General features: G+C 41.9%; 1 protein-coding gene across 2 annotated transcripts in view; it reads left to right on the forward strand.

Moving 5' to 3' along the window:
* The window catches only part of CDH11 (cadherin 11), an 85,909-nt gene that overhangs the window by 2,772 nt on the left and 59,067 nt on the right, over nucleotides 1-24,070 (forward strand). Inside the window, exon 1 of one of the 2 annotated variants that reach the window (XM_027718339.2) lies at nucleotides 11,873-12,178. The exons of the other annotated variant lie outside the window; for it this stretch is intronic. The gene's annotated coding sequence lies outside the window, so the exon portion shown is untranslated. Of the gene's footprint in view, nucleotides 1-11,872; nucleotides 12,179-24,070 lie in introns of those variants that run through there. 2 annotated transcript variants of the gene reach the window in all.

The raw sequence follows: 24,070 nt of genomic DNA on the forward strand, positions 1-24,070 counted from the left end.
CTTCCTAGACTTCTTTTTTTGTGTGTGTCTGAGTTTTCCTAGCAGCATTTTAAGCTAAAAATCTGTGTATAATTTCCTATGCCATACCCATTTTTATTTTTTAATGGCACTTCAGTTTTCATTGTTTCTTTGTTGGGGCCAACCTAAATCTTAGGGAAAGAAATTACAAGATGGCCATTGATTTAAATGGAGATTGGATCGGGTGCTTTGTCTGTGTGAATTAGGAGGACTTTACACTTCACTGTGGTCATTTTATGCCATATATATTTTTGTCATTTATATTTTTGTCATATATATCAGTTAAGGAACATTGTAGTCATATGCTTCGGTAAATACCAGACATAGACTAAAACTCTTACAGTATTTTGGGAGAAAATGCAGCAGAGCTGTGTTTGAGTTTTGACGCTGAGTGCTCCTAGACTGGGAAATTATCGATCCCTCGGAGTGCACGTGCCGAACAATCAAACCCCTCCATTTGCGGGAGGAGGGACTCTGGGCCATTTCGTTCCTGCGGGAGGGGAGCGGATCTGCCCCTGGGGCTCTGCGGGGCGGGGGCGGTGCGGGACAGGGGCGGTGCGGGGCCGAGGGGATGTGGAGCCGGAGCGATGCGGGGCGGGGGCGGTGCGGGGCCGAGGGGATGTGGAGCCGGAGCGATGCGGGCCCGGGGGCGGTGCGGGGCCTGGAGACATGCGGAGCTGTGGCGGTGCGGGCCCGGGGCTGTGCGGAGCGCTGCTGGCGGTGCGGGGCCGTGCGGGGCTGCGGGGCAGCGGGCGGGCACTAGAGGGCAGCGCTGCTCCGCGCCGCCGGCCCCGGGAACGCCGGCTTGTTCCCGGTGTAGCATCCCGGGGGATGCGGGACCAGCCCCGCCGCGTTCCGGGCCGATGCTCCGGCACTCGGCCGGGATTAGCAGCTCTCGAGCCGCTGGATCGCGTTACCGCCTTGCGAAGTTTTGAGATCCTTGTCTGGAGACAAGCTGACTCCACAGCCGGAGCGTGGGTGTAAAATAGCAGCTCTTTAAGGGGTTGGCTCTCCCTTTCTTCCCTTTTCAAAGGCAATGTCGTGTTTCCTGCAATGCCAAGGGTTTAAAGCCGAAAAAAAATGATACGGTGAAACAAAATATATCTCTTTCAAAGAGGTTATCATGTTTGAGAGATCTTATAAAGACATCCTTGATAGGAAAAGAAAAATTATAAATTAGGTCATATTGGTCTAATTTTATCTGTACACAACCAGGTCAGTGGAGCTTAGAGCTGAAGCACTGAGAAAAGGAGACTGGGCCAAATCATTTCTGCATATCCTACAGCACCTTGGGATATAAAACGTGTTGTTACAACTCACGATTGCAAATCATAGAATCACAGAATTGTTTGGGTTGGAAGGTTCCAACTTCTGTCTGGTCTTCTTTCGCTAGACCAGGTTGCTCCAAACCCCGTCCAACCTGGCCTGGATCCTGATGAACAAGGACATACATGATAATAAAGGTTTTGAGAGGTTGCAGGCTCGGAAGGAGGTTCATTCCACTTGCACTCTTCTGATGTTCTTCCCTTGGAGTGTTGCTAAAGGCAGAATTTTGGGCTACATAGATCTTTGATTTGACTCACAGACCGACCAAACTCCTGTGTATAAGAACTCTATACCATGACTAAAGAGTGCAGAACTTTATAAATTGCATTATTATGAGCAGAGATGCAGCCAGATAAACCAATGCATCTAATCAAAATCCTTGCCTACAGCTTTGATGCCCAAACCAGGCAAGACAGTGCCACAACAGCTGTACAGCTGTCTGATATACGATTGTAGTGGTTTGAACCTTGTTTTCCCCAGAAGCTAAGAGAAGTGGTAGACCCCAAGGGGTGGAAACCCCTGGAAGTTTTGAAATTCTGCCCAATGGGCGCTCCTGCAGAAATGTAAACATATCACAACCAGACCGGAAAAGAAGAGTTGTAGTTTTGGTTGTTGGGAGAGGTGGCCATGTTGTAGAGCCACGAGGTAGGGGCTCTGAGCCCCTTGGGGCCTCTGGCCCCCCTCCCAGCCCCTGGCTGGGGGGCTGCAGGGACCTGGAACAGCATAAAGCTGGGCTAGGTGCCTGTAGTTATGCCGGGAGATGTTTTCTCCACGGGCGCAGAGCAGCAGCCGACACTGACCAGAGAAACGGTGGCAGAGAGCCAGAGATAAGACCTGAACTGAAGGAGCAGCAGAAGCAACATGCAGCACCAGAGAAAGGACTCCTGGAAGGAGAGCCGAGGAAAGGAGAGCCAGCAGCTGAGAGCTACAGAGTTCTTGGGGGTAAGACTGATACCAGATCCCCAAAACTCCTTTGAGACCTCCTGGAAGGAGGAAGATGATGGACTCTTACTTGAAAGAGCCTTGAAGTGCGACATGCACTGTAGAAAGGAGCTAGAGAGCTCCGAGAGGAATGCAGGGGGAGTTGACCTTGGCTTCCCCCCCCCCTCGCACTGCTGCCACGGTGGCAGCCTGAGAGACAGGGCACAGAGGCCCTGCAAGAGATACCAGACCGTCACGAAGACCCCCCTGTGTCTTCGTGATATGACGTGGTGAAACGACCTTGTCTGGGGTGACGAAGCCCACGGAAGACCCCTCGGTTGTGAGGCGATGGGGCCGGGGGAGCTTGAATACCTCCCTCGTGGACGCTGGCAGAAAGCCAGCTATCAGCTGCTGCATGAGATGAGAAGAAACCTGCTGCCTTAGAAGATGCTGCTGTTCAGAGACTGGAAGGGATCTGTCCTTCTTTCCCTCCTGGACTTTTATTTGGAGGGGAGAAGAGATCTGATCCATTGTAAATACATATGTCATGGTAGAGATAGTTTGTGATCATGTGTATAATGTGATGTTATATTTATTTGTACAGTCATTGTAATATATTCCCTTTTCCCCACTTTGGAGTCTGGTGTGTTTTGTCTGGAAAAACCCATCCCACATTAGGTTGAGATGTGGGAGGGGGAATGGAGCTAGGGAATTAGATGTTGGGGCTATCTCAAACCATGACATAAATGGTAGCAGAGGATGGTTGCGAACCATCGAGGGAGAGAGATAAGAGCCATGATGCTTGTGGTAACAAAGAGTTTTCCAGACAAAACACAGACTGTACCATTGTAGAGTAAGTAATACTATAGTAATGTAAGTTAAGTATTAAGAGTAGAGTTAAGTTTGTGATGATGCTATATTGATGTGTAGTAGAGAGATTTTGATTATATTTTAGTTTATTGAAGATTGAATGTTGATTAGAGTTTTTTTTTCAGTTGTTGTGATATGTTGACATTTCGCAGGAGCGAGGGGTGGAGTGTTGTAGTGGTTTGAACCTTGTTTTCCCCAGAAGCTAAGAGAAGTGGTAGACCCCAAGGGGTGGAAACCCCTGGAAGTTTTGAAATTCTGCCCAATGGGCGCTCCTGCAGAAATGTAAACATACCACAACCAGACCGGAAAAGAAGAGTTGTAGTTTTTGGTTGTTGTAGGAGAGGTGGCCATGTTGTAGAGCCACGAGGAAGGGGCTCTGAGCCCCTTGGGGCCTCTGGCCCCCTCCCAGCCCCTGGCTGGGGGCTGCAGGGACCTGGAACAGCATAAAGCTGGGCTAGGTGCCTGTAGTATGCCGGGAGATGTTTTTCTCCATGGGCACAGAGCAGCAGCCGACGCTGACCAGAGAAACAGTGGCAGAGAGCCAGAGACAAGAACCTGAACTGAAGAAGCAGCAGAAGCAACATGCAGCACCGCAGAGGAGACTCCTGGAAGGAGAGTCGAGGAAAGGAGAGCCAGCAGCTGAGAGCTACAGAGTTCTTGGGGGTAAGACTGATACCAGATCCCCAAAACTCCTTTGAGACCTCCTGGAAGGAGGAAGATGATGGACTCTTACTTGAAAGAGCCCTGAAGTGCGACATGCACTGTAGAAAGGAGCTAGAGAGCTCCGAGAGGAATGCAGGGGGGAGTTGACCTTGGCTTCCCCCCCCCTCGCACTGCTGCCACGGTGGCAGCCTGAGAGACAGGGCACAGAGGCCCTGCAAGAGATACCAGACCGTCACGAAGACCCCCCTGTGTCTTCGTGATATGACGTGGTGATACGACCTTGTCTGGGGTGAACGAAGCCCACGGAAGACCCCTCGGTTGTGAGGCGATGGGGCCAAGAGAGAGGCTTGGATACCTCCCTTGTGGATGCTGGCAGAAATCCAGCTATCAGCTGCTGCATGCATGAGAAGAAGAAACCTGCTGCCTCAGAAGATGCTGCTGTTCAGAGACTGGAAGGGATCTGTCCTTCTTTCCCTCCTGGACTTTTATTTGGAGGAGAGAAGAGATCTGATCCATTGTAAATACATATGTCATGGTAGAGATAGTTTGTGATCATGTGTATAATGTGATGTTATATTTATTTGTACAGTCATTGTAATATATTCCCTTTTCCCCACTTTGGAGTCTGGTGTGTTTTGTCTGGAAAAACCCATCCCACATTAGGTTGAGATGTGGGAGGGGGAATGGAGCTAGGGAATTAGATGTTGGGGCTATCTCAAACCATGACAACGATATTAATTAAGAATTAGAGTAACAACTCCTGGTGAGAGTTAGTAGCTACTGCACAGGGAAAGGGGCTCAGCACTGTGTTGCAAAGAGACCCAATAACTGCCCATCCTCTGCTGCAAGGCAGGGAATGTGCCTTCAGCCATACCATGTGCTCAAGGTGGGTATAGAGTTAGAGTTGCCAGCACTGTTCAGAGCCCTCCAGAGAACATCCCTCATGGCTGGGACATCAGCAGTGCCTTGCAAGCCACCAGGAATCCAGAGACAAATCTGTGGAGCAGCCAGTGCTGCTGCTGAGCAGTGCCCTGGGGATGGTGATGTCATGGCTCATTTTGCCTGACAAAGGCTCAAGGTCTCCTTCCATAACTGCTGGGGTGCTGTGGTGGCTCTCAGGGATCCTAGTCCCACTGGATCTGCTGGCTCCGTGAGCCATAATTTACCTCCTCAATTTTAAAGTGCTGCCTTAAGCAAATTCTAAGTGGGTCTTGTGTGGCTTTTTTTTCTTCCAAAATCTGGCAGTGAGTAAGAGCCCTCTCCCTTCTGAATCAGCAAGAGTTCATCAGAATTCTTAATTGTAATGCAACGGCAGGCAGAGTTGGAGTAGTAGAAATCAATGTAAATGGATTAAAAGAAAAAGACCAAGTAACTGAATGTAAAAGAGGAGCCAGGATTTTCTGAAGTGATTGGTGAACTGTGCAGCAATAGGTTTCCAAATATAATTCATTATTATAATGGCTATTTAATACTTCATCAACAGGTAGACTGTAGCCACATTACAGATACACTGACATCAAACGCAGTTGTGGGTCCTGGAGTTTTCTAAAGCAGACAAAACTGAACAGAGCTTTGGTACATGACTGCCAGCTGTAGGAAATGCCCATCTAGGCAGTAATTACAATTAAGGTCTCATTTGATGATGTTGGTACAGTCTGACACTGCTCCAGTAAGCTCCCACAGGTGAAAACCAGAGTGATGAGCAGAAGGAATTATATTCCATAACCCTTTAAGAATTATATTCAATAACCCTTTAAAACACAGTACACACAATCTCTGAGCTTGTGAGCTATGCATTTAGCTTCTTACCTTTGCATGGTGCACTAGACATTACATTTCTGGTGTGCCCTCTTGCACCCACCATCTCTTTTCACGTGAGCTCCTAATCACACACAGTCTGTGCCAGCTTGGGAAGCTAAAAAATGCCTTAACTTGATGCCAATCCCACAAGAGCTGCTTCTTCTGCCCCACATTTTAGCGCTCTTCATTTTATACAGTGCAATCATGAGACAGTCCAAGTGAAAGAGTTAAATTTAAAGTTAAACTGCTGCCATATAAACTCTGGTTCAACATAATTTTTATCCCAGTGAGGCTGCTGATATATATTTTTAAATAAAATAAAACTTCAGAAACATATTAATTGGTCTCAGTGGTTAAGTTAAATAGTTAAATACATGCATACATATCATTCTGCCAAGGATAAGTCATTAGTTCAGTATAAAGCAGAAATGATGGCTCTATTTGAGTCAGGAGACTAAACCCTATTTCCATTAATGCTAACTGTTTTATTAATACATGCATGTGTCGGCATTAAGTCATAAATTTAAATGGTCTGTCCCTTCTTGATTTAAAGTAATTATCTCAAAGATCTTGGTTACTGAGTGAATGACTGTGTTACTGCTTTCATCTTTTATCAACTAAGTTTTTATTATTTTTTTTTGTGTGTAGACATTTTAAGGCAAACAAAAGAAATAGAGTTTGTGCAAAGTTGACTGACATTTGAACCAAAAATAAATGTGTTTTCAAAAATACCTGTAACTATACCAGCCTCTAGATGAGGATTCTCAGACATTTTTAGAAATAACATTACATACCTGCCTACAACTTATGTGGACTTTGTGAACATTTATGTATATTTTCATTCATATTATGGGAAAATTTTAATTGAAATTGCAACCTTTAAACTGTTGGGAAAAAAAAGGCATTCAAAAATTTATCCCTAATTTTTGGGAATGATTTACTTTTTTCTGAGAGATATCCTGAGGTAAATACAGGATTTGAATAGCATTTACAAAACAAAAGACTGGTCTCATTGGAACTAGAAAACACATCTAAAGTTTTAGGATCCAATTTTAGGATCCAACATTGTCCTTTTCAGAACAGGGCCCCCAACAGTCCATCCTCCCTGCAGCAGACTTGGCCACACACTGATGTTGGGATTTCTGAGCATCACTCACTTCGTGTTGATCTTCAGGACATGCTGATCATCAGCACAAGGTTCTAGTGCCTTTCTTCCTCTCAGGGTGCTTTGTGTCCAGGGCAGAGATGACTGTGAGCTCTTCCCAGGCCTGAGCAATATTAAAGCAGTTCAATGCTGCCAGGTTAATCCAGTCTGTACAGAGCAGAGAACAACCCCCCCATTCCACTTTGCATGAACCACAGAGATCACCAGGCTGGTGGGACTGAGATCACTCCAACATTTATCCCGTGCACACACTGCAAAGCTATTTTTCATTTTAACATCCCCTTCCTGTGCTCTTTCAGTATATTTTTCTTGCAATTGAAATTCCAGTGAAGATCTTCAATATTTCACATTAGTGAAAGCCACTGTTCATTCACAGTTTCAAATCCAATTTCTCCAGACATAGGGGGCTCCAAAATTTTGAAAAGCAATTGAATAATAATTTTATTTGGGGCTCTGATTCAAACAGAAAATTTTGTCCAGTGCTGATTTTTGCCTTTTTATTTGTTACTGTTCCAATTATAGCTGGTATAGCTGGGAGAATATGGCTGATTAGTATGCATTTCAATTCTTTTAGCACGGTGGCAATTTCCATAGCATTTCTTTTTTCTACAGCGAGAAGAAAACATAGCAGGCAGCAGCATTTGAATGCAAACAATTTACCATCTACATGCAAAAGGGCTGATTAGGTACCAACATATGTGACTGTGGGTCAGACAGAGAGGTCACGATAGTTCTTTCTGTCCTTAAAATTGTGAATTTTGCAATATTATATTTATATGAAAAAAAATCTGATCATAGATTAATTATGCTCATGTTTCAAGTACCAAGTTTAAAAATCCTTTAAGAGATCTCCAGTAAATGGTTTTCTGTGGTGCTCTGCTTATACCCCTGTAAGTGAAACTAGTTTGAGATGATCCCTTCCTCAGTGATTCCCAATCCTGCCCTGCAGTTCACAGCCCACTGCCCCGCACAAACAAAGTTGATTTGAAAACTTCAGAGCTAACTGGGGAATCTGCAGGATCTGGGTTAGAATAACCCAGGGACAATAGTTAAGGCTGCTGTCTCTGTGCCCTTGGAGCCTTTCCTGTGCCCTGGACTTGGTCCTTGGCCTTTCAGGTTCCTGCATCGTCATCTGGAGTTCACACTTGCCTGTGTGTGATGATCTTTCCTGCCCCTCAGTTCGTTGGATCCTCCTCTCCCTCTACAGCACAAAATCTGATATTTAGTGAATGTTTCACCTTCAAAGTCTCCCACTTTTCCATGTAAACTTTGCCCTGTCCTCCAAGAACCTCACCTTTATCAGGTACAGTGGATCTTGTGGCCTTCCTTTTTGTTTTCATATTTCTACTTTACTCAGTCATCACCACTTACCTCAAATGTGGAGACATTCTTCTGGGATTCAATCTTCAATTCTTCTGGGGGTCAATCTGATCCAAAACTTGCCTTCTCCTTTGAACTGATTTAAACAAGGGTTTCCCATTCCCAGTCTGCATTATAATCATACCCCTCACTACAAGCTTGTTCAGTGACCTTCTACACACATTAATTAGTTTTCTGGATTAGCAAGAGCCTTATTTTTCTGTGTATTTGTCTTGGTACATGTCAAGGTGCTGGGAGCAGTTAAATATGATAAAATTAATTCTCAGTATGTTCAATGACTTCAATAATTCTTCATAACAAAGAAAACTCCACATTTATATAAGGCAGCAGTGGTGTGATCTGAGAAATACTTGAGCACTCTCATGACAGGAGAAATGGAAACCAGCCTTACAGCCTCACTAGACTATTTACACACAATATGCAGATGTCATATGGACCTAGGACATGATGAACTCCATAGAAAAAGGTAGCAAAAGGATTCACCCTGGGCCGCAGTGATGTGCTGTCATTCTAGAGCATCACAGATTAGTAAGTGGTTGCTGGTTTGGGCTTTAAAGGAGCAGTCAGAACACATGAGGAAAATCAAAAGTCAAAAGTCAAATTGTTAATTTATTTTGCATGGCACAGGGACTTGACATTGAATTCCATCTTATTGTGCCCTTCAGTGTGTATTTGTACTTTGGGAAGGCCAGGGCAATGTCTACTTTATTTAATATAAGCTCAGAACTTTATTATTGTCCTTAGCAGTCTTTTTTAATGAGTTCTATGAGCAGGCGAGTTTAAACAGCTTCTCTGATGTTTACTCTTTACTGGGTAAAATTCAGACTAGTGAACCTGATATAAAACAGAGAAACTGTATTGGAGTCCAGGGGGTTGTTCACTGACATTGGGATTTTTGGTCAGCATCCTTGATGTGGGCATTCCAAGCAGTGTTGGTGGTTCCACCAATGCACGTGTGCAGCTGGAGTTTAGCTGGAGCTGTGTATTCCAGGGCTCAGCCAGGTTTCGGTCCTACTAGAGTCAGGAATGCTCTCAATGCACCATCATATGTACAAAATTGCACTAATATTTGTTTAATTATCTGGTCAAATTGAACAAGAAATGAGCTGGGCTGAAATAATGAAGTCTAGAGAGAAAGTGCCAGCTCTGATCTTACCAGCATTTGACAGTTGCTCATTGTTGTGACCTTGGCTTTTTAATGATGAGCTGGAGGTCAGGAAGTGAGCTCCTGTAATTGCTGCCTTCATGAGGTTCTGAGGGCCATCCTCTGCTGCAGACTCGGATCGGATTGTCCACATGTGTCAGATTACTGACAGACTGGGTGCAATTCTGTATTTTGGTCATGTAGCTGTAAAATCCTGCTCCTTCCTTTATGATATTTCCCTTCAAAAACAAAGGACCAGCAAGTTAGCTCTTGAAAGTCATACACAATGTGAGAACTACCAAACATGGCACTTTCAACTTCTATTTACTTTTAATTTGTAAAAAAGTTACAGAAGGTCATTGATACTTTATTAAGAAAATAATGTAAATTAAATTAATAATGTGTACAAAAGACTTTTCCATTGGTATTAAATCACTTTGCCCACTGGAGGAGAGAAGTTTGTTTTGCCTAGAGGTGTATCCCATCTGGAAATTACATCCATTTTTACTAGAAATGAAATTATTCAAAATGACTGCAGAAAAGCTTGTGTTTTAAGTGTTTCTGTGTGCTTTAAAGTAGACTATGTTTAACCCATAAATGCCTTGGGCAGCTTATTGCTTTGAGTTAATGAATGCTAATTGCTTCTTGAATTTGAGATCAGCAGTTCGTCCTTTAACACGTTTCAGGAATGTTACAAGGCGTGTTTACTCAAATGTGAAGGCTTCTTGTTTCACACGTTAGTTGTATGTGCAGCTCCTGTGACTTAATGGAAAAAGCATAAAATTGTATACACATTAACTTCATTTCTCATTTTTACTGATTCGTTATACACATTTGCCCCTTGGGCTTCATAAAAGGCACCAAGTTTTATTTTCCAATGGATCAGAAACAAACCAACTTTTTAATAACATATCAAGCATTTTAAATGTAAATACGTGAATTTCTCTGTGCATCCTCATGCCCCAAAATAATTTCTCTGTTATCTAGGGGAATCCAAGCATATTCATTATGCTTTTTCAAGCCTGTATCCTTGTGAATTGAGACATCAGTGCATGACAGGAATCCTTTGCACAGCTGCACCTTGAAGGACAGATGCCTTTCTGCCGTGAATGATGCCAGAAAAAGTCCTGTTGCAAAACTGCTTTTCCCACTTCTCAGTAGTCTAGTGAGGTCATTTCCATAATCCATGGAACTGCTAAAATTAGGGGTACCTATATGCCTGTGTTGTTGGGGCTGTGTAGGGAACTGAGTAAGATATTGCTATATATTAATTATGTGTTCTAATTATGTCCTTTTAGTAACCTCCTCGTGTCCCAAAAGAATCCTAGAATGAATGAAGAGGAGCATAATTCCTCATTTATGGAGAGGAATTCTTTCAGTAATAATATTCAGAATGGCAAATCAGCTGAGAGTAGAGTGTTTCCTAGTTTGTGTACCATCCTGCAGGCTTTGGCTGGTCAGGCAAGAATGACTTCACCAGGTGCTTGCATTTGATGGGAGAGGGAAGGCTTTTGTTCTTCCTATTTTAAGAGTGTTCTTTCAGATGACTAGAGGAGAATGTGCCCACTCACATCTCTTTGGGGGAAAATAGTTGGAAAGCATAGACGTGATGGAAATTCTTGTATTGTGAGGACAAACCCCTTTGCTTCTCAGAAGTATTTTAACACATCTCAGTGTCATGTCATCTAAAGAGCGGCTTCCAAAACATGGGTTTAAAACAAGTTAAGTTGACTGGAAAATAATTTCAGTTTGTTTGGGAGGGAGAGTTTCAGCCTTTCAATAAACATCCCATCAAGTCTGTGGTATAGGGATCCTATTGGATCTACTATGCCTACTGTGCTCCTATTGGAGCAGCATTCCCAAAGGATTGCTGTGGTGTTCCCTTTGGAATGCCAGAACATGGCAGGAAGTCTGCTACTAGTGACAAAAGGGTTAAAACCCATATGGGCTAGTTATCTGTCTGGAGCTTCAAACAGCCACATTCTACATCAAAAAGGGACTGCAGCGAGTCCTTGATCAAAGCTCAGGTAATTTAATTATTTGCCTTCGTGAATCAAGGGGTCCTTGAACAAACTCAGGATGCCTGGATATTAGAATATGGGAAATTCATTGTTTCACTCCTACTATTCCAACATCAAAGAGAGCCTTTTCCTATAAACAAAGTAGTCTGAAGCCAAAGAATTCAAGCAAAAGGTGGTGTGGAGAGATTCAGTTTTCTAGGAGTTTTGCGAGCTGGAAATTAAGCTGACTCCTGTGGGGTGAGATATTTACCACTGTGATTCTTTATGTCTGTTTTATGTAAGAAAACATCTGTACCAAATCCTGCAAACTGAAATGCTTAACTCCTACTCTTTTGCGTTCTCTTAGTTAACATTGGTTTTCCTGTTTCTCGGTTTTAGGTGATGTTTTCTATTTTGGTTTGCAAATCTCTGTTTGCCAAGCCCTAAGTGGCTCTTTGACTACGTCATGCTTTGAGATTCTAATTAACGTGGTACAATTAGTCTGTGCCCCCTTTGCGGGGGAGGGAGCCCAGCGCTCATTCCTCCAGCAGCCCCAGCCAAGAGCCGGGATAAATTCGGGCAGCCCGTGGTCAGTCCCACTCTGTGCCATCGGCAGCAGCCCCGTTAGTTCAGAATTAATGACCCAAAAATGGATTGGCATTTTTAAAACCACAGCAGAGGAGAGTGCGCTGATGCCAGAATGGATCCTCAGCCTGCAAAAGTACATGTTCCTTTATTTCTAGGAAAGATGAATTCCTTTGCATCTTTCCCTTTTATTTTTATCCTAGCATTCTCTTTTTTCGGGCTGTCAAATTTTCTCTCACAGCTGGGGCCTGACCCTTCTTTTTTCCTTGTTCATGGATCAAACGTAGTATACTAAAATTTCTTGTGGTAAGTGCCAGTCTCGATGTGTGTGTTGTACGTTTATCTGCGACGTCATTTCTGCATGAAAGCTCTCATTGCCTGCGCTGTCCCGATTTTGTGTGTTGTGTTCACAACCCGCACCAGTCCTGGGTGTGCAGCTGCTACTGAAGGCAGTGAGATGTCTCTGTGCCGAGTGCTTCCTCATTTCTTAGCAGGAACTAAAATAAATTAGTGGGAGACAAGTCAGGAGAGACAGGAAACAAATGCAGTCACTACATGTGACGACAAATGTTTCCGAGAATGATATAAAAATTATGTAAATAAAAAGAAAATAAAGTAGGTTGGCTCATCCCACCTGCTCAGATTTGCCTGGGAAATAAGTGTCACAAATTTCTGATGCTGCAGATCCTTTTGCAAATGAAAATTTTTCTTTAAAAATGGGATGGAAATTCTTACAGAATAAATGGGCTGCAAAATGCAAAATTGGGACAAAAAATTATTTTATATAACAGTAAATAGTTAAGAGTGTGGTATTTTGCAACTCACTGGTGAGTGTATTGTGTTTCAAATGGTGGTAGGATGCTTGGAGAAACACGTTCCTCTGCTTTGTATAAAGAAGGTATAATGTTCATATATTAATTGAGTGTAGAATTCTATCAGCTCTGTGCACTGAAGTTGCTTACAGTAAGGTTACAGAATTAAATCAACTAGACTCAGTTTTAAAGACATTCCATATTCCTGCCATGAAAGCCAGGTAACTGTTACTGGAAGAACACATTGTTCATGTGAAACTTTTGAAACCGCTGGGTCTGATTTTTCAGTTTCTTTAATTTGGACATGAAACTTTTAAGCTTGAGAGACCTTGTTTTTAATATCAATGAACTAAACATGGTCAGTTTATTACCACGGGACAAACTCATTCTGGGTTTTCCAAGAAGTCAGGCAGCACAAAGGGGATTATTTAACTCAAAGGGAAGTTTCTTGGTATTTACAGCAGCATTCAAGGCAGACAGGTAGTATTGTCAAAAAGTTTTCTAGATGTGTGTGTGTATATATGTATAAATATATATATATACATAACGACACACAGGTTGTCTGTGTGGGTATATATAGAGAGATTAGATATGTGGAAGAAATTCCTCCCTGTGAGGGTGGGGAGGCCCTGGCCCAGGTTGCCCAGAGAAACTGTGGCTGCCCCATCCCTGGAAGTGTCCAAGGCCAGGTTGGACGGGGCTTGGAGCAACCTGGGCTGGTGGAAGGTGTCCCTGCCCATGGCAGGGGCTGGCACTGGATGAGCTTTAATGTCCCTTCCAACCCAACCCATTCTGTCATTCTACGATTCTATATGAGCTATGATTCCATATGAATCCTTCCTTCCTGAAGGTGTATCCCAGTTTTCCTGTGAGTTCTCTGATGTGAACAGGAGTTTCTGGAAGCCTTACCTGGAGCCATCCTGGCTCTGTGGCTGTGCTGGTTCCATGGGCAGGGGGTGATGCAGTGACAGTGCCCGGGCCATTACCAGAGGAGGAGGAGGCATTGATTAGCAATAACACACTTCATTAACACTGCACTTTTTCAATCATTGTAATTGTGGCTCTTCCCCTAAAACATCAAGTGGAACAGGTTTTGTTTCAACCAAATCAATCTAATGTGTTAAAATTTACATAATTTCCTCTCATTTCGTTTATAGAGCAGCAGGAATTTTAATTTGCATTGTCTGTATAGTCTATAATCAAAGTGTTAAGAGCACAAGGTTTATTCATTATGTATGGCATGTGGTGACAAATTTACATAATGGGCTGCATCTTGCTGAAATATTCCTTCTTTCCACACACCCACCTTTGCAATTTTGGCTATAACTGATTTTCTATAAACCTGTTAATTCAATTACACAAGCCTTTGGGTTCCACAGAACACTTACTAGGAGAACTATCCTTATAAAAATTAAAAAGTGGATAAAATGTCATATGGAAAGAGGAGAAGGGCTGAGGGAAAACATTGATAACTGGACTGTGTTTCCTGATTTCAGGAGAGAACTGATGTAAACCCACTGAGGTGTGTGCTGTTGCTGTATAGTGAGAGATTGGATGAAAAGGTGCCTTATGTTTGTTTAGTGGCAATTAATATATAGAGTCTATTCTATTAAAAATTTCAGAACTAAGTTAGGGACTGAAAAGCCATTAAGCAGTTGAGATGCTGTAAATGTAAACCTCCATCATTCACTGTTGTCTGTCAAGGTCAGCCTTTCTTTATGAAAATAAAGTACTTAGCATGATTCTTTTTTTATAGAAGATTATTATATTTTAGTAAATGGAGAAAAAAATGAGAATTTTGATAACATTCATAGGAGATAAAATTTTATCTAAGTGAGGAATGTAAAGCATCCATTGGTTTGGATACATAAGTCATATGGAGCATCCCAGAACATCAGATTTATCATTTAGATCTTTGATTGCTGAATTTCAGATATAGCACATAACAGACAGTTTCCCTCTCCCTTTTGCTGCCTAGGTAAGGATATTCAGACTAAAATGTAGGAATGTACATTTATTTTTGTTATATCAAGCTATCTTGTAATCCAACTGTATAAACAACAGTATTCCATGTACTGGCATGTACAGAAATTCAGGTAGTGCAAGATTTACTTACCTTTGATCAGAGAAAAGCTCATGACAGAAATACAGAATATATTTAGCTGTTGACAGCAACACTCTTTGTAAGAGATTATGTGGACAGATGTTTCAGTCCTCTACAGAAACATTCATACAAATAAATTTATTAATACATACTTAAATCTCTAATCTGCTGTTAAGAGTTTAAAACTGTCAAAGTGTATTGTATTTAAATTGTCTTTTAGCCCATGCCAAGAGAAGGGGGTGTGGGTGTATTACAGGTATGATGACTTCCGTTTTCAAGTTATATAAGTACAAGAGCAAACACAAATCTGAGACTTGTGAACATTTCAATCTCTGTATAGAACTGAAATGAAACCTCGGTTTATACAGTAACTATTGACATCCAACGTGTGCCAAAAGGCTTGTAAACAGTGTTATGTCCATGTAGATACAACAACTGCATCTCAAAAATGAGAGTGAACACTATGATTGAGTTCACACTGCCAAAGTTTTAAGATTAATACCTAGAGAAAAGGATGCTCAGTTGGTTTAGAAGTGCAAAAGACAAATGTAAAGCCACTTAACCTTTGAGAGAGAGAAAATCCCAGGAAAGGGGAGACTCATTTGAGCCCACCACTAAAAGGGCCTATTAAAGTACTAATGAGGCGCTCACACCGACCATTTTTGTCCCCAGCTTTTCAGAGCAGTTGCTGTATGAGCTGCACAGTCCTTGGAAATGCCACCTCGTTCTGCTCTCCAGCTCCCCTGGCAAGAACTCTCCTGCCTGCCTTCCCTCTTTTTTCTTCCTTACCTATTTTCCTGTCGTTTCTCCACATCCATTAAATCTTGTTTGAAAATCTGCAAGGAACTACCAAGGTTTACAGAGAGAAGGGACACGTAGCAAGGGCAGGTCACGTAATCACGGCTGGCTGTTTGCCCAGCCGTGTTCTCAGAGATAAACAACGTGTGTGCTCGCTATCCATGTTCTTATAGTGGTGCCATTCCAGTTGTAGGAGCTGTGGAGTAGGAGGTGAGGGAATGGGCTCCAGTTTGTAATTACTTCCCTTCTATACAGAGCTGTATGAACCCCGAACTGACCTTGTGAGCTTTGCAGGATATTCTTGGTACATTGAAATCTCACTTGAACCACACCTGGGTTTGGATTCTGATCAAGCATCAGCACATCTTGCTGTTGATTAAACATCAGCTGAACAAATGCCAGTGGGAAATGTCCTCACAGCTCTTTGTAGAGCTCCTCCTGGCCATCTGCAGGGAGCCAGCCTGGCTGCGAAAAAAACCCAGAAGAAACAGGGAAAGGTGAAAATATATGAAGCTATATCAGGTTCAGTGCCAGTTTGTACCGTCTGAGGTTGTGCCCTCTCTGGGGAATTATACCTGGAGGTTGGGTGAACCACAAAAAGCTCTGCATTTTCTTCTAACACGGGTGAATTAAACCAGTGAGTTAAGTTTGGGAAATCTCTCTTTCTGCAGCAGCACCTCCAAGTGGCTTTGTCCTGCTGCTCTGAGCTTTTGAGGGTAGTAAAACCTGCTGGAGTCTAAAGAGTCCACTCAATCTGCTATTGCCATGAGAATAAAATCCAATAGGCAGGGCAATATATCTTAACCAGAGTCACTGAGCAGTGCACTGATTGCTGCAGGTGCCATCGCTCATATCCCACTTCATGCAATCTGAGATACACATTTCTTGTTCCCGGATTCAGCAGCTGTCATGTAGATCAGGCTTCAGCCCAAATCTGTGTTTGTGGCGCTCTCTGTGAATAAGAAGAATGTGGCTTACAGCTCAATGTGAGAGATGAAAGAGAAATCAGATAAAGTTAGAATGTTTTACAAGTTTAGAAAGTTGTCTCTTGAAATGGCTACAGAAACCTGGGCAGCCAGGAAAAATGAAATGTACATTAATCAGTTGAAGTAGCAGATATTTATGGTAAATGCTATTATGTACAATTAAACAAGGACATTTTTATTCTTGTGAAGGGTTAGAGCTAATCCAATTAGAGAACTGCCTAAGATTACAGTAATTAAAAGACCAACCGCACCTCCTTTCCAACCTCCAGAGGGGTAGTTTGGCATGCAGTCAGGAGAACAAGGCAATGGTTCCTCTTTGTCTCAGATGTCGTGACTTGGACTGGCTTGGGTCACTCACTGGGATTGTTTTTCAATTTCACTTCTGCAATATGGAATGTGATTTTTTTCCTAGTATCATCTGGGGCTTTTCTATTGCAAACCTGTTCCTCTTCCAGGACCTGGCTGGATTTCTCAAGCTCTCTTCTTACTGCATCTTATACCTTTAGGTTTTTTGTCTTGTATTGCGTGTCTGAAGTCTCCTATAGCATGCACTCAACCCTAGATGCTGCATCCATGTGATGGTGCTTTAGTGGCTGCACCTTTCTAATATGCCTCTACTTTTCCTGCCCGAGGTCCTGGAATTGGAGCATAAAAGTTGGTGCTCCTCATTTATTTAGAAGTACAACACCATGTGCATAGAGGCAATTTCTGTGATAATTTACAATGCAACACAGAAGTGAGAGCAGAGATCCCTTGTTTGAAAAGCTAATATTTACAAGGTGCTTTAAAAGTGCTAAAAATGTTGACAGCTTTCAAAGGAAATAGATCTGCTGCAAATAGACAAAATAGTCCACTAATTTAGTGGTTCTTTCCTTCCTTAATCCTGTTTCAGTTCAAGGACTATACAAAAATTCTGTAGATTTAGACCTATTAAAACCTATTTAATAGTTCTTTTGGAAACTTCATTTTAAATCAGGGAAAGATCAGCAATATGACATTGCTGGCTCAAGAGGAAAAATGAAATGTCATGTAACTGAAAGAAGTGCTACAACTCTTTGTGAGGTAATGGCTGTAGGTTTTTTCCCTGCATGATTAGATTTTATAAATCCCCTGCCGTGTTCAGGTATGTTCTCGTCTGCCCATCCTCGCTCGGGATGACGAGCAGCAGTTAATGACAGCGCTGGGATTTTTGGCACCTTTTTTCCACTGCACTGACTCGGTGCTCACAGGATAATTATCTCCCAGCTCTGCTCTGTGGCTCTGAGTACAGGATGTGCATCACTGCTCCTTCGAGAAATTTCCCAGGAATCCATCAGTGAAACTAGGATTTCTAAGTTGTTTTGGGAAAAGTAACCTTGAGTCCAAATCTGATTCCTGCAGGGGAATCACCAACACCAGGTTCTTCTTTCTGTTTTCTGGTTCACTTGCAGTGAATTCTGGGCAGGTTAGAGCCTTGTGATAGGGGATGATCAGCAACGTCGTCGTATATTCTTGGACAGGAAAGGAATCCGGGTACACAACAGTGTGGAAGGCATCAAAGCTTTTGGGGTTGGGTTAATGTGCTTCAATGCAACGGGCAAAATCATGGAGGTGCTGGATTTATAATCCTTGTTCCATGTTAAGTTTTATGCTGCAGGAAGCTGTTTGTGGGCTCCATCAGGAGAACTGAAATAAAAGATAGAATAAGCAGTGCCAGAGATGGAAAGAACACAGATCTTCTTAACTCCATATGCACTCTGTGGAATAAAATTTCTTCTTATTCCTCTTATGTTAAAGAAGAAAAATATGAAATTAATTCTTATTCAGGAATTGTCACCCTAATATTGCTTAGCCTTTCATCTTTTTAGTGCCTGGATCCCTCTTTTAACCTATGCCTCTGTTGCCTATTTTTGAATATACTAATACCACAGATTACTTTTCTACATTCTTGATCTCCTTCAACTCCATGAGATTTTACTGCTGAGTTTTAACGGGTCAGGTGTAAGGGCTCAGAATGCCACAGAAAGTGGATTCCCAAACTCGGCTCAAGTTTTCCAGACACTTATGACAGGAATCTACAGGATCCCCCTTTTTCTCTCCTTTTGTTTTTAGTTTTGGGTTTGTTTTCCTTTTTCCTTTTTTTTTTTTCTTTTTTTTTTTTAAACTGTAATTATAATTATTTCAAGCATAATTACATACTTGAAAATTTTGAGAGTACTAAATGTTGTATAAAACACTAGACCAGGCAGCTAATATGCATCTTCTCATCCTCAGAAGCAAATAGTGTTGGAAGGCTTTTGAAGAGGCCGTAGATTGCTGCAAGGCAGCTGAGTGAAGAGGATTGGATTACTTCTGCCACAATATTCACGTGGCACTGAGCCTAAATGGCTGTCAGAAGAGTTTGTCCTGTTGAATGATCAAGATAAAGCTGCTGCAGCCCTTCCAGCTCTTCAGCTGCACCAGCTTTAATTACCTAAACCTGGACTAACCCCTCTGACTCGGTCTGGCTCTCGTGAACTGCAGTCCTGAAATACCTCACCCCAAAGAACATCCTGGGGTGAATAGTTACTTCCAAAGGCAGTTGGAAGAATCACTGTTGGAATAGGGATTTCTGAGCAAGGGAATACCAACACTTCTCTTAAAAGATTCTGATAATAAGAAAGTAAAGAGTGGAATTTGTTACAATTACCTTTTTCAGATTTATTTGCCATCTTTCGGCTCAGAGAAGACAAACTCTATTTTCAGTGGGTTTTCTCTATAAAATATCTCTCATGATCTTTCAAATTAAATATTATGTGTTTGTTGTATTCCCACAGGGCCTGAGAAAACCAAGGGGTGTATATTGGATTAATGGGCCTCTACTGAAATCCATACTTTTATCTTTACTATTGGAAAATAAATTTTGTGAAAATTTCCTAAAGTGTATCAGATCACAAGATATCCAGTGTATTTCATGTGCTCTTTTCTAACCAGTTCAGTATGACTATTTCAGTTCCAATTATTTGTTTCCTTAGGTTTAAAATTGAGGAAATGTAAGTATTTTATTTCAGCAGTAAACTGTTCCTCAAGGAGATGTGAGAGCACATCAGAATTAGACAAAATTCAGATAAAACTAGCTGTAATAATATCCCAAGGAACTGTTAAGGTTTTCAAAAGAAAGAATATTAAATTAATACAGGGTAGTAATTTCTTTCAAGTATTTTCTCCAGATACTATTGTTTAGAATTTCAATTTTTTTTTCTTACTCTTGAACTGTTACTATTTTCTCCAGCTTCTTTTAGAATAATGTTGCCAAGTATCTATTTCACTCTTAAATCAAATTGTTGCAATTCTTTATGTAGAAAAGAAAGATCATTTTCTACCTTGAAGTCATGGTTTGTCAGCTGCTAAAATAGGCAAAAATCATAAAGCAGAAGAAAAAAATCTTGAATTTTTAATTCAGAAGAAAATTAATCCCATCCCTTAGTATTCTTAGGAAATGACTCATGGAACAGTTTTCACTCACTAGCAAATCTTTCTGCGGGTGAGATGTAAGACTGAACTGAGGACGAACCGCTCACGCCCACATCGTGGCACTTGGACTCAATTGACTCTGCTTTCCAGATTTATTTCTTTGTCTGCCTCTTCTTTCCCTACGGGACAGAATATAGGGATGTATTGGAAGTCATATGGGAACATGGGAATGTAGGTACAGTTGGTGGGAGGCTTTCACTTTGTGTAGCATCAGTAGTAGCTGTTTCTGTTCAGCACGATGGGAACAGGGAAGATCCACTAGATGAGGCTCGTAGAGCTACGGGATATAGAGGGAGCCTCTCCAGGGAAGGGGGCTGAAATGACTCCTTTTTTTGTATTACTTTATTCACATTTGTGATTAGTTTTAAGGCAGGATAGTAGCAGAATACAAAATTTGCTTCAAAGTAGATATTACCTCTTGAAGGAATGTGTTCTCTCCAAACCTTCTGCTCCAAGTTTGAAGGGTTTCTTCTGTGGTTCAAAATTTACAAAGAAAAAAAAAAAGTCTCGTGAAGGAGATGGTTTTGGTCATGTTCTGCAGTAGGAAGTGTTGCTAATATAGTTATGCCAGGATATCTGTATCAGCAAGGATCCTTATTTTAAGCACAGTATGTGTTGGCAAAGGAATGCTTTTATCAGTTCGTGGATAAAACCCATATAGCAGAAATGACTTGTTTTTTGCCAGCTGAAAAACTTGTCATGTTTTTGTCTTACTCTGTTTTCAGTGAGGAGGGGCTGAAACATCTCCGATGTGGGCTGGACCCATATTTTCAGGGAGCCAGAGAAAGTGAGAGATTGCTAATTTAGACAACTCTGAAGTTTCTGCTATTCTTTTAAAAATAATTTCTAGAGTCACAATTTTAAAGGAACACTGATACCACCAATAGAAAATGTGTCAGTGAAAAGGGATTTAAGGTCTTGCAAAAATTGACAGAAATGATTGATAGAGTTTGTGGGTTAATGTCACATTTTCTAATCTAGAGAGATCTTAGTAAAAAAAGTGAGTTCTCCTGCCATTGCGGATTTTTTTAATGGCTTGTTTTATGCCTTAACCAGGTCATTCATCTCTTTACACCTTCCCAGATGACTGTGCCCATCTCTTATAATATGTTTGCACATGGTTTTAGAAATCAGAAACCTGTAGGAAAATAGGTCCTACTGTCAAACCAGGAATAGTTTCCAATGTAAGTGGTCTAAAATGGATGAGGACTTTTCTTATATAAAAACCTTGTGCAGGAAACTAAACACCCATGGATGTAACAGGCACCAACAGTGACCTTTAGTTCAGAACCTGCAGGAGTTACAGTTTTCTATGTGCATCAACATTAAAATAGCAAAATGAAGCACTTCTTAGCTTGGAACTGTCACTGGCAGATCAGTGGCGGATCAGTGTGTCATCCATAGGCAGCACGATAAAATCCTTAGTGCAAAGCACCATTTCCATTGGTCTCTGTATAAACTTGTAAATGCAAATGTATTTACTCCATCCTGGAGTGTTTTCCGTGTCTGAAGGTAGGACTGTTTAAGGAGAGATAGGACAAAAAATAAATAAAAAAAGCTCTCAAATGCCTGTCACAGATCAGTCCTTGGATATGCCAAGAGCAGTTACAGGGGATAAAACCACAGCTCTTTTGCTTCTTGCCCACTCAGAAATGTTAGTGCAGCACAAGGGGCTCTCCAGCTTTTTCCAGCTGTGTAAGAAGCACTTCATTATTGCTGATAATTGAGAAACTGCCAGTGCCAAGTTCTTGTTCTGTCCGAATCAGCTGCCTGGGGTGTCCTCAGGGCAGGGCTGGGATGGGTGTCATGGGCTGAGATGGGCTGAGCCGCTGAGCAGAGCTGGGACACTGAGGGACGTGTTCAAGGAGAGAGAAGATGCACACATGGCAGGAGAATTCCTTTCCATAGAAGCCTTTCTGGGGCTATTTCCTCCTCAGCATTATTCGTTTCTGTGCAATGCTTCTGTGAGTCTATTCTGTGGGGATTTAGTACAAATACAGACTGAGAATGAGCTGACACGGGACCTTTATGTTGTTGGTAGGTTGAAAAAAGTGCTTAATAAACATATACTTTTTTGGTAGTATTGTCCTGTACCATGATTCTCTGTTCTGTTTTTGTCTTTTTTTCTTTCTCTAAAAATTAGATCTATTGAAAATGGCATGCAGTTTTGGTTTCTTCTTTGTGAGAAAGAAGAGAGAGAGAACTATCAAATGAGAGAGTTTCTTACAATGTTTTATGCTCCATAGTTATTTACTCCTCTGTATTTCATAGACTGCTTTGCATTTTATTAGTGTTTTCATTATTTCTACATACAAAAATCATCTGGATTAGGAAAAAATATGTTCTTTACTTTAGAGATTCAGGAATAAGAAGGGGAGTTAGGCCAAAAAAGGAAAAGAGTTACCAATGCAGATGCCAGAAAGATACTTAAGGTTGTTAAAATGACAAATTAAAAGAACATGTAAATTTTAAGGCATGTAGAACTTACTCTGCTTGGGGTGAAAGGCAGGTGACACATTGCTAGGATCTCTACAGTCCAGCAGCTGTGACAATGATATTTTGGCTGTCCAGAAAAAGCTGTGCTATTCCTAAAGACACTGTCAGCTTCATCCTGCCTTCCTCCCAGCTGCAGCTGGTGAATCCTTAGCCCTTGTTAAACAGACAGCACTTACAAGATGTTTTATCTCCAGCTAAAAACTACCTGAGAAAAATCTGACCTGAAACTGGTACTGAAAACATGTGAGTATATAATGCGAGACAGTGAAAAGGTTAATATGGGTCTATTGAATTGGAGTTCTTCCTTCCCAAGAACAGGAAGAATTTACTCTTGAACTGTAGCAGTTTATTTAGGGTGGTACCAAAGGGTGATGAAAGAGGATGAAGTGTCTGCTAAATACAGCAGAGATGCTCCAAATGTTCTTTGCCTCTGCTCAGATCTTACCAGGGTTATGGAGTCATAATACACCAGGATGGTTAATCTCTTAAAAACTCTACTATTCAGCTGAACCCGTGCTTGGCTTATCTATTTTTTTTCTAATCTGTGGGATTACAAACTGAATATAAATCAGATGTCACCTGATTCACTCATGATGTTTGTCGTCAGTGCAGCAAAGTCATTTATATCATTGGTAATAAAAATAGTAGTTGCTTGAGGTGATGTATTTTATTAGGCTTCCTATCAATGGAAATTATCCTGACCAAATCTGTATTTCAGCCCAAGTGGTGGGAATTACAAAACCTCACTGTGATGTTTTTGATTGAGGGAGCCATCAAGTTTGGTAATTGTAGCAAATTATTGCTGAAAATTGGGCTGCAGTTTGTTTGGATTTGACAGCAGAAGTGTCGGGCATTCACTGGACGTAGCTAATGAGAAATTCTAACTGTGATTATGAGGGCTTATCTGAACAGGTGCTTGCCATAAAGTCATGGTCTTGTATTCTCCTTTCCTCAGAATTTATGTTAAAATTAAACAAATAGATGTAACATTTGACCTCACATGCAATGGAACTGTATGTTTTGGGGTTTTTTTTGATTATGGCATTTCTCAGTAGCTGCATATCTGCAGAGTGTCTGGCTCTGAGCATGTACCAGCCAAGGAATGAAAGGTTGAAACAAGTGAGAACATATTGTGCCACCAAGAGTCTGCCTTAAAAAAACTCTTGGGATGTTTATTACAAATAGTTGAAATGAAACCAGTCAGCTAAGGAGGCTTTACAAGGTCTCACACCAGCCAGGTCTGTGTAATCTCCTAAGGTTTAAGAGGGCCAAGTGCTTGTGCTGCACCTGGGTCAGGGCAGCCCCCAGGATCAATTCAGGCTGGGGATGAGCAGATGGAGCAGCCCTGGGAGAAGGACCTGGGGGGCTGGTGGGGGAGAGGCTGAACATAAACCAGCCCAGAACCCCCCATGCCCTGGGCTGATCCCCCAGTGTGGGCAGCAGGGCAGGGGGCGATTCTGCCCCTCTGCCCCTCAGGTGAGACCCCCCTGCAGAGCTGCTCCAGCCCTGG

This window comes from Pipra filicauda, unplaced genomic scaffold (genome assembly GCF_003945595.2).
Source record: "Pipra filicauda isolate LSUMZ 115617 unplaced genomic scaffold, ASM394559v2 scaffold491_size440573_pilon, whole genome shotgun sequence".
Lineage (NCBI taxonomy): Eukaryota > Metazoa > Chordata > Aves > Passeriformes > Pipridae > Pipra > Pipra filicauda.